This window comes from Panthera onca, chromosome D1, assembly GCF_046562875.1.
Source record: "Panthera onca isolate mPanOnc1 chromosome D1, mPanOnc1 haplotype 2, whole genome shotgun sequence".
NCBI lineage: Eukaryota > Metazoa > Chordata > Mammalia > Carnivora > Felidae > Panthera > Panthera onca.
In genome coordinates, this window is record NC_138348.1 from 3,995,223 (window position 1) to 4,006,173 (window position 10,951).

The 10,951-nt window shown below is 46.9% G+C and overlaps 1 long non-coding RNA gene across 1 annotated transcript; it reads left to right on the forward strand.

The window, feature by feature from the left end:
- Positions 1-5,663: 5,663 nt before the first annotated feature.
- Positions 5,664-6,490, forward strand: LOC132662126 (uncharacterized). Its single transcript, XR_009602527.1, has 2 exons — positions 5,664-5,838; positions 6,238-6,490. It is a non-coding gene; the product is annotated as an uncharacterized LOC132662126 (long non-coding RNA).
- The last annotated feature ends 4,461 nt before the right edge of the window (positions 6,491-10,951 follow it).

Below are 10,951 nucleotides of genomic sequence, written 5' to 3' on the forward strand. Positions count from 1 at the left end.
AATTACGAGCATTTGTTATCCTCATAGTTTCTGTGGGTCAGGAATGTGGGAGGGGCGTGGCTGTGTAGAGTTGGCTGGGGGTCTCTCCTGAAGTGGCAGGCAGAGGTCGGCTTGGTGGCCAGTCCTCTGGAAGTCTGACCAGGGAGGGGGATTGGCTTCCAAGGCTGGTAAGTTGGTGCTGGCTGCTGGTCAGAGGCCTCCGTTCCTCTCCACGGGTCCTTTTGAATGTCTTCATGTCATGGCAGCTGGCTTCCCACAGACAGAGGAATGCATGAGACCAGACTGAAAGCTGCAGTGCCCTTTACAACGGCCATGTTCGCCACACTCTACTCATCACGCAGACCAGCCCTGATTCCACATAGGGGGATACTATGGGTACTGTGGAAAGGGTACTAGGATACTATGAAAGCCAGGAGACATGGACGCTACCTTGCTGACCGGCTACCACACTCCTGCACCTGTCCCAAGAGACTGAGGTAGCGCTGTGTCTCTTGTCCTGGAATGTCCTTCTCCTTCTCCCTCCACGTGAGCTTCTTCTTCTCCTCCAGGACTCAGGTCCGAGGCCTCCTTCCATTGAAGCCTTCCTTGGTCTACCTGTGGATGAGCGAAGGGCTCCTTAAGGTGCCCACTGCACCAGCCTCAACTAGAGCATGGATCCCCTCATGTTGCTGTTGTTTCTCCCCTGGTCTTTCTGCAGAATGAGGCCGAGAACTCCTTGGGGCAAACACAATGTCTGATTCACCTGCCTCTCCAGTACCCAGCAGCCAGAGTTTGTCCCAGCAGTATTTGGGGTTCAGTGAACATTGATTGGATGTATATGTATGTATCTATCTATTGATTAGTCAGTCAATAAATGGATGATGAATGGATGATGGGCAGAAGCACGGATGGACAAATGCATTATGGATGGGCGGTTGGGTAAGTGGATGGATGGGTGGGTGTGTGGATGGGTCGATGGATGGATAATGGGTGGATGGATAGATGAGTGGATGAGTATACAGATGGGTGGATAGATGGGTGACAGGTGGATTGGTAAATGGACAGATGAGTGGGTAAATGAATGAATACATGGATGGTACATGGGTGGATATGTAGGTGGATAGATAGCTTTTCTTCTATTTCACTTACAGAGTAACTTCTTGGGATTCGTAGAAATCCCAAACCAAGAGGGATCCTAAAACTCATCTTCAGAGCCAGCAAAACCAAAGAGCTGTATTGAACAAAGTCTAGATTCCAAGGGCTGACAGGAAGAGTTCCCTGCTGTTGACATTATCTGCCTCTTGGTGGTAACGCCTTTTCCCACCACGATGTACCCTCCCTTGTCACACTTGGGCACACATGCATGTGGGCACATGGGAACATGCCCACAAGGGTGCACCCTCGTAACCCAGACAGCAGGGCATGTGCCCTCATAGGGCAGTCTGCACATCCTTACGCTCAGTGGGGGCTGGTCAGCTCTCCCTGGGGCTGGAAAGGCCAGACAAAGCGAGCTTCCTCTGGCATCTTGTCCTGCACTCGGTGAGGGTGGGGCCTGGAGATGGAGGGAAGGGGTGGAGAGGAGACGGGAGGGCTGCCCTGCACACCTGTTCACCTGCTCACCTGCTCCTGCCATCTGGTCTGACCCAGATCCCACAGAACCCTGCCCCCACCCCTCTCTGTCCCCCTCACTTCCTTTTTTAACCAGAGGTCTCCATGGGGACCCAAGATCCCCACAAACCCTGGGATCAGGGAAGTGTATACCTGCTCTGTTCTTGTTAGAAGACAGGTGATGGGCCACACTCTTCCAGCGGATCTCCTTGTGGGAAGTGCGACCACAAGACAGTGCCCGGACCTCCACCCACGGCCCCAGTGGAGGAAGCAGGAGGCTCAGCGCCTGCGGTCTGGAGGGTCTGTTTAAGAACAAGGACACCACGCTACAGAGACGAATGAAGCCCAAAACCAATCGTTTAGAATCCTGGTCATTGTGGCCCTGGGTGAGAAGCTCCCTGAGGTCGGCTTGGGGCAGGATGTCGTGGGGGCCGGCGCCCAGCCCAGAAATTAGACAAAGGGGTGAGAACAATTTGTAGGCTGGAACAGAGAGGCCCATGGAGAGCCCTGGATGAACCCACGCGGGTGGGGCGTCTGCTTAAGCTTCATTATCTTCCTTGGCCGCCCGGTGGTGCCTCCTGCAAATGCCCAGGGCTCTGGCCCCCCAAATCATCTCTAGCTCCCCCTACCCCTACCAGGTCAGGGAGTCAGACCGTACCTCGCACTCAGAGAAGTGGCCTGCACATTCTGTTAGAGGGAGGACAGAGAAGGGACAGCCAGAAAGCTATCCCAAAGAAAGATGTGGCCGTGCCCACAGGCGGCAGGAGCTGTCATTCAATGCCTAAATCCAGGCTTCCGGAACCTGCATTTCCAGACAACCGCGTGTGGAGCTGTTCCATCCCACGGCTAGAGACAGAGGCCTCACTGCAAGGCAAGTCTCTCCTGGCTCCCTAAGGGAATGTGGGAGGGCGGAGGGCGGGGGACAGCCCCCAACCCCAACAGCCTTTGCAGAGCACAAGGCAGGAGACTGTCACCAAGTGTGGGAGTAGAGACCACCGTGCCGAGAGTCCTGGTGGTCTCCTTGCATGGCCATTCACTCCCCCGTACTTCCAGAAAGTTCCTCCCACCGCTGTGCTTCGGGTCCTTCATCTATAAAATAGGCACTCGGGAAGGCCACAGCTCTGAGCCCCAGCCCCACAGAGCCATGACAAAGGTGAGCTCAGCAAGGCCACAGCCATGACCACCTGGGTCAGAAACCACCAGGGCGTCTGGGATTTCTGGCTCCGCCCCCAACGCCACCTCGTCCTTACCCAGTCGTTCGCCGGCCCAAACCCTTTGGTCAGTTCACGCTGGGGCCCCTGCTGTCTCCCGGACAGGTCTGGGGCTACCCTGCTCCCAAAGCCCCCCAGCCTCACCCCCCCTTACCTGGCCTTTGAGACACAGACCCTCTCCCCTGAAAGGCTTGTCTTGGAAACTGTGCCTGAAGGCCCCCCCCCAGCCTCAGTTTCCCCCACTTTAAAATGAGGTAATGATGGGGCACCTGGGTGGCTCAGTTGGTTAAGTGTCTGACTTCAGCTCAGGTCACGATCTCGCGGCCCGTGAGTTCAAGCCCCGCGTCGGGCTCTGGGCTGATGGCCCAGAGCCTGGAGCCTGCTTCCGATTCTGTGTCTCCCTCTCTCTCTGCCCCTGCCCCGTTCATGCTCTGTCTCTCTCTGTCTCAAAAATAAATAAACATTAAAAAAAAATTTTTTTTTTAAATGAGGTAATGAGATCCTGATGAGGTGGTTCCAGGCGAGTGATGAAACCACGCGTGTGGAAGAAGCTGGCTCATGCCATCCCACACACAACAGGTGGTCAGACACTTACAAAACACTCTTTTTAAATATTTTTTAATGTTTATTTATTTTTGAGACAGAGAGAGACAGAGCATGAACAGGGGAGGGTCAGAGAAAGAGGGAGACACAGAATCCGAAGCGGGCTCCAGGCTCTGAGCCATCGGCACAGAGCCCGACGTGGGGTTCGAACTCATGGACCGTGAGATCATGACCTGAACCAAAGTTGGACACTTAACCGACTGAGCCACCCAGGCGCCCCCAAAACACTCTTTTCTTTGTGTAACAGTAAGTGCAAGCTGTCAACTCGTCCTGGGACAAACCTGCGCCCTACAAGAGCACCCAGTAGGGGCCTTGTCCACATCCAGCAACCTGCGCCTGAATCCCTTCTCTGGCCCCATAGCCTCCGTTGTCCCCACTGTCACTTAACAGTTCGTGGTGTCCTGGAGTCACTTCTCGTGTCTGAGCCTCTGGTGTTCACACATTCACGTGTGTCTCCACCGCTTAACGTCCACTCACCCGGGACGGGCTCACCTTTGTGCCCCCACGGTCCCCGGCAGGGGTTCACCATGCTGGTTAGGAGCTACTTGTGAGTGAAAACGCCCTCCGAAGTTTGACTGGGAAACCCATTGGAAGCATCCACACCCTCCTGGTTTATCTGGACAGACGACGTATACAGTTCACAGACACGTGGGTGGCTTCCAGCGCTAATCTGAGCCAGAAGTGGGTGGGCAGGAGGGGAGACGGGAGCAGGTGGAGTGGTCTGTGAAAGGAGATGCTCCCCACCCACCCACCCACCTCCAGACTGTGGTGTGGGGGCAGGAGTCCAGATGGGGCCCAACGAACACCACACTCAGGCGGGACACACTGCCTTTGATATCCGATCCTTTGCTCAGGCGAGCTCAGTTTCCCCTTTTGCCCCATTACAGCTGTACAGCAGGCAGAAGGCTGTGAGGGTTTTCTTTAAAAAAAAAATCCCAAACCTCTTTCAGTGATGCTCATTCTCCTAGCGTTGAAGAGATTTACAAGACTTTTTTTCTTCTTTAACAATAGGTACAAGCTGCCAACGAATTCTAGGGCAAACCTCCCTCCTATAGTTTCTGGGAAATCCATGTCAGCATGCCTTCTGATGTGGTTGGGTAAGTAGTTTCTGATCAACCCAATTTGAACGCAAAATGGCCTGTATCAGTGTCCATTTGTTTGCCTGACGAGGGAGGAACCCTCCGTAGGAAGCTGGAGCCTCCTTCACAGCTGCAGTGGGACAGGAGAGCTGGCCGCAAGCCAGAAGGCCGGGCTTCCCCCTCTGGTGGCCATGGGAGTGGGCTCGAGTACCCTATTCCTCTGCCTGGAGCCTCGGTATCCCATCTGCAAAATGGAAGTCATTCTCCCTGTGACCAGAGAAGATCGATTTAAGATCATGAACGAAAGGGCCATGAAAAAAAATGGGACATGGGACATGAGTGGCAATTTTGACCCAGAGGAAAGTATTAAGTCATACTCAAGTTCTGCCTGGCTGTCATCAGATTAGCTAAGAGATCAGTCCCCGACCCCATGCGGTATTGGGTATAAACACACAAATAGGTTTAGAGTAGAAAAATGGAAAAATATTTAATAAGGACATTTCACAATGCTAAAAAGGTCAATTAACTAAGATGTGACAATCCTAAATGTGCACGCACTGAGTAAAAGAGAGGTCCAAAATACACTGAGTAAAAACAGACAGAACTGAGAAAAGAGTTGGACACATTGTTGAAGACTTCAACACTTCTCTCGTTAAATGCTGGAACAAGTTGACAGACCATCAAGCGTAATACAGATGACTTAAACAACACCGTCAGCCAACTGGACCAAATTAAACTTGTAGGGATGAAAAATACAATGTTTGAAATAAAATATCACTGAATGGAATCAACAACTCATTAGATGCTGCAGAAGAAAAGATTGGGGAACTTGAAGACATAGCAAGAGAAACTATCCAAAATGAAGTAGAAAGGAAAAAAAGAGATTAAACAGTGCCAGTGACCTGCAGGACAAGATCAGGTGGTCTAGTGGACCTATAACTGGAGACTCAGGGGTTGAGGAAGGAAAGCTAGTAGTGTGGTAGCCATTCTCTGAGATGGCTCCCAATGGTCCCCATCTTTTGGGATCCATGACCTTGACAGCCCCTCTCCACCCTGAATAGGGCTAATCTAGTTACCACGCAAACACTGCAGGAATGATGTTGTATGACTTCTGAGGACAGGTCATAAAGGACTTTGTGGCTTCAGCCTTATTCTCTCTCGGACCATGCACTCTGGGGGGAGCTGGCTGCCATGTTTGAAAGCACTCGGGCAGCCCCAGGAAGGGGTCTGCGTGGTGGAAAACTGAAGCATGTGACTGCAGCCCCAGCCGACACGTAGATTGGCACCTTCTTATGAAGGACCTTGAACCAAAGGCACCCAGATGAGCTGCTCCCACATTCCTGACCCACAAAAACTGTGTGAGATAATATGCTTGTTGTTTTTTTTAATGTTTATTTATTTTTGAAGGAGAAAGAGACAGAGTGTGAGTGGGGGAGGGGCAGAGAGAGACACACACACACACACAACACACACACACAGAATCTGAGGCAGGCTCCAGGCTCTGAGCTGTCAGCACAGAGTCTGACACAGGGATCGAACTCACAACCTGCAAGATCTTGACCTGAGCCAAAGTCGGATGCTCAGCTGACTGAGCCACCCAGGCACCCCAGGCAATATGCTTGTTGTTTTAAGCCACTAGTTTGGGGGTATATGTTTATGCAACAAAAGATAACGAATATGAGGGTGGGGCAGGAAAAATATCTGAAGAAACAATTGCCAAAAATGTTCCAAATATGATGTACGCTGTAAACCCACAGATCCGAGAATCCCAACGAATCCCAAGCAGGATAAACGTAAAGACAGTTTCACGGTGGCACATGAGAAGCCAACTGGTGATGAGGAGAAAATCTTAAAAGCATCTAGAGAAGAAGACACATGGTATATGGGGGAATAAAGTTTAAGAACAACATTTTTCATTATGATCCAGTATATAGTACATCTTGATGAAAATGTAAAAGTGTGTATTCTGTCTTTGGGGGTGTAGACTTCAATAAATATCACTTCAGTCAAGGTGGTCTATGGCAGTGCTCAAATTTTCCACATCTCTTAGGGTTTTTCCCCCCAGTGGATGCATCTGAGCAACATTCTGCTCATTATTTCATTAGATATGGGTAAAGATATATAAATATAAAATATATATATTTAATCCCCGTTCACTTATTTCTTCCACGACCCACCCCCCACCTCTGGCCACCACCAATCTATTTTCTGTATCTATGAGCTTTAGAGAGATCATACAGTGTCTTTCTCTATCTGACTTATTTCACTCAGCATAATGTTCTGGAGGTCCTTCCCTATTGCCACAAATGGTAAGATTTCAGTCCTTTGTGCGGCTGAATAATATTCACATACATCACGTACGTACCACAATTGCTTAATCCATTCATCCGTCCATGGAAATGTAGTTTGTTTCCATATCGTGGCTATTGTAAATTACGTCGCAATGAACATGGGGGTGCATATACCTTTTCAAGTTAGCATCTCTGTGTCCTGGGATGAGTACCCAGAAGTGGAATTGTTGGATGATGTGGTTGTTCTATTTATAGCTTTCTAAGGAAACTCCATACCGTTTTCCCCAGTGGTGGCACCGATTTACATGCCCACTAACAGTGCACAGGGGTCCCCTTTCTTCACAGCCCCACCAACACTTATGTTTTCATCTCTTTTTGAGACTCGTCATGCTCACGGGTGTGAGGGGGCACCTCATTGCGGTTTCAATTTGCATTTCCCTGATGATTATCAACGTTGAGCATCTTTTCATGAACCTGTTGGCCATCTGTATGTCTTTTGTGGGAAAATGTCTATTCGGCTCCTCTGCTCATTTTTAAATTGGTTGGTTGGTTTCTTTGCTATTGAGTTGCATGAGTTCTTTATGTGCTTTGGATATTAGCCCCTTATCAGACACATGGCTTACAAGTATTTCTCCCATTCAGTGGGTTGTCTTTCATTTTATCAGTTTCCTTTGGTGTGCAGAGGCTTTCTGGCTTGATGTAGCCCCCACTTATTTATTGTTGCTTATGTTGATTTTGATTTTTGGTGTCAGATTTGAAAAATCATTGCCAAGACTTACGTCAAGGAGATTCAGGCTTATGTTTCCTTCTAGAGACTGTCCTTCTCCCCATTATATATTCCTGGCTCCTTCCTCATAAATGAATTGATTATATATGTGTGTGTGTTTACTGCTGGGCTCTCTATTCTGTGCTACTGATCTGTGTTTCTGTTTTCATGCCAACACTATACTGTTGAACTACTATAGCTTAGTAAGATAGTTTGAAATCAGGAAGCATGAAACCTCCAGCTTTGTTTTTCTTCCTCAAGACTGCTTTGGCTACTTGTGGATTTTTGTGGTTCCATCCAAAGTTTAGGACTATTTGTTCTATTTCCGCTGGAATTTTGATAGAAATTGCATTGAGTCTGTAGCTTGCTTTGGGTAGTAGGGACATTCTCATAATATTGATTATTCTAATCCATAAGCATAGAATCTTTCCTTTTATGTGTGTCTCCTTCCATTTCTCCCATTAATGTGTGGCCTTCAATACACACATCCTTCACCTCCTTGGTTAAATGTTATTTTATTCTTTTGGATGCAGTTCTCTGGTTTTTTTTTGTTTGTTTGTTTATTTTTGAAAGAGAGAGAGAGAGAGACAGAGTGTGAGTGGAGGAAGGACTGAGAGAGAGGGAGACACAGAATCCGAAGCAGGCTCCAGGCTCCGAGCTGTCAGCACAGAGCCTGATGCGGGGCTCGAACCCACAAACTGTGAGCTCATGACCTGAGCTGAAGTCGGACACTTGACCCACTGAGCCACTCAGGTGCCCCTTAAAAAATTTTTTAAAGTTTATTTATTTTTGAAGAAGAGAGAGAGAGTGTGCGAGAGGGAGAGGGGCAGAGAGAGAGGGAGGCACAGAATCCGAAGCAGGCTCTGGGCTCTGAGCAGTCAGCACAGAGCCCGATGTGGGGCTTGAGCTAACAAACAGGGAGATCGGGACCTGAGCCGAAGTCAGACGCTCAACCAGCTGAGCCACCCAGGCGCCCCTGCTCTTCTCAGTTTTTGTCTAATTGCTCTGTCAACTGCTGAGAGACTAATACTATAATAACCAATTATGTTATTATATGTTATGTTATTTTTTTTTGGCCTGTGTTGTTTTTGCTTAAATATCTTTTGGAACTCTATTTATCTGCTCCCTGTAACTATACCCCCTTTGCTATTATTCACTGATAAGTTTTTTTTTTCTTCTAAGAAAATCAGGGAGATTCAGTTACATTCCTATTCATCAACAACAATCAGAAAAGTAACTTTAAAAAGACAACACTTATGGGAATGCAAGCTGGTGCGGCCGCTCTGGAAAACAGTGTGGAGGTTCCTCAAAAAATTAAAAATAGAACTACCTTGTGACCCAGCAATTGCACTACTAGGTATTTATCCAAGGGATACAGGTGTGCTGTTTCGAAGGGACACATGCACCCCCATGTTTATAGCAGCACTGTCAACAATAGCCAAAGTATGGAAAGAGCCCAAATGTCCATCGATGGATGAATGGATAAAGAAGATGTGGCATATATATACAATGGAGTATTACTGAGCAATCAAAAAGAATGAAATCTTGCCATTTGCAACTACATGGATGGAACTGGAAGGTATTATGCTAAGTGAAATGAGTCAGTCAGAGAAAGACAAAAATCATATGATTTCACTTATATGAAGACTTTAAGAGACAAAACAGATGAACATAAGGGAAGGGAAACAAAAATAATATAAAAACAGGGAGGGGGACAAAACAGAAGAGTATCATAAATATGGAGAACAAACTGAGGGTAACGGGAGGGGTTGTGGGAGGGGGGATGGGCTAAATGGGGAAGGGGCACTAAGGAATCTATCCTGAAATCATTGTCTCACTATATGCTAACTAATTTGGATGTAACTTTTAAAAAATAAGAAAATTTTTAAAAAGACAACATTTAAACAGCATCATATGATGGACAGCACCTAGGAATGAGTCTAATCAAAGACATTTAAGATCTTTATGGAGAGAAGTATAAATCTGCATTGAAAGTGTAAAAAAAGCACTAAAAAATTAAGAGATATATCATGTTCATAGATAGGAGGACTCAACTGATGACAATTCTACTCATATCAGTTATGAATTCAAGGTAAATCTAATCAAAATTCCAATGGGCTATTTTTATGAAACTCACAAGGTGACTTAAGAATTTATATGGAAGAGTAAAGTGCTTAAAGCAGGAAGACAGTCAAAGGAAGACAAGGAAAAGGAGGAAAGGGTAAGGAACGAAGGAGAGAGATGAGACGGCTTCCTACAAAGGATTTACAGTAAAGTCATTGTAATTCAAACTTTGTGGCATTGGTGCAGGAATAAAGCACTCTGACAAGACAGAGTAGGGACACCAAAGATATATGTAAAAATAAATCTGTAAAAAAATAAATAAAACAAAGATAACGCACTCAGTATGTGGATATTGGACAACTGGCTTTACAATAGCAAGCAAGATAAAATTAGATCTTTGTCTTACACCTACAAAAAAATAAATAAATAAATTCCAGTTAATACGAGATCTAAATGTTGAAAGACAATCTACACGATTTTAAAATAAAACCTAAGAGAACATCTTTATGACCCAAGAGAATAGTATTCAACCAACATAAGAAGAACAATTAATCGATAAGATTAATAAATTTACCTGTATCAGAAGTTTAAAACTTTAGTATGACAAAAGATAACACAGGAAAAATGGAGAGCCCCAGATGGGGAGAAAATATACCCCGCGCTGATATTTGACAAAGGGTATGTATCCAGAATATATAAAGAACTTCTAAAAATCAACAAGTGAAAAAATGGGCAAAACATACAAAAAAGTCAAAATACAGAGCAAGAAACTGAGAAAGGCACCACAGCCTCGCTGGTAATCACAGGAATGAAAATGAAAGCAGTCAGGGATACCACGAGGCATCCATCGGACTAGCAAGAACAGGAAAGTCTGATAGTGTCAAACATGGGCCACAATGGGGGATGGGATCCCATCACATCTGTGTTTGGAGCAGGAAGAAAAGCGAAAGGGCACAAGGGGCCCATTAAAGAGTTTCAGACTGTTAAAGCGTTTCCCCAGAAGCCCCATCCCAAACCCCCCGTCACGTGTCACTGGCCATGACTGTGTCACATCGTCACCACATCAGTAAAAAAAGGCTGGAGAACGTTGTTCTTGGGCTAGATCAACGATGGCCCAAATGGTGGTTTTGACAGGAAGGAAGATGGGGGTATTGGGTCTCCGCCACACTCCAGGGCACTCTTTTATTGATTGATCGATTGATAAAAAATTTTTTAATATTTAGTTATTTATGAGAGAGTGTGTGTGTAAGCGGAGGAGGGACAGAGAGAGAGGGAGACACAGACTCTGAAACAGGCTCCAGGCTCCGAGCTGTCAGCACAGAGCCCGATGCGGGGCTCGAACTCACAGAC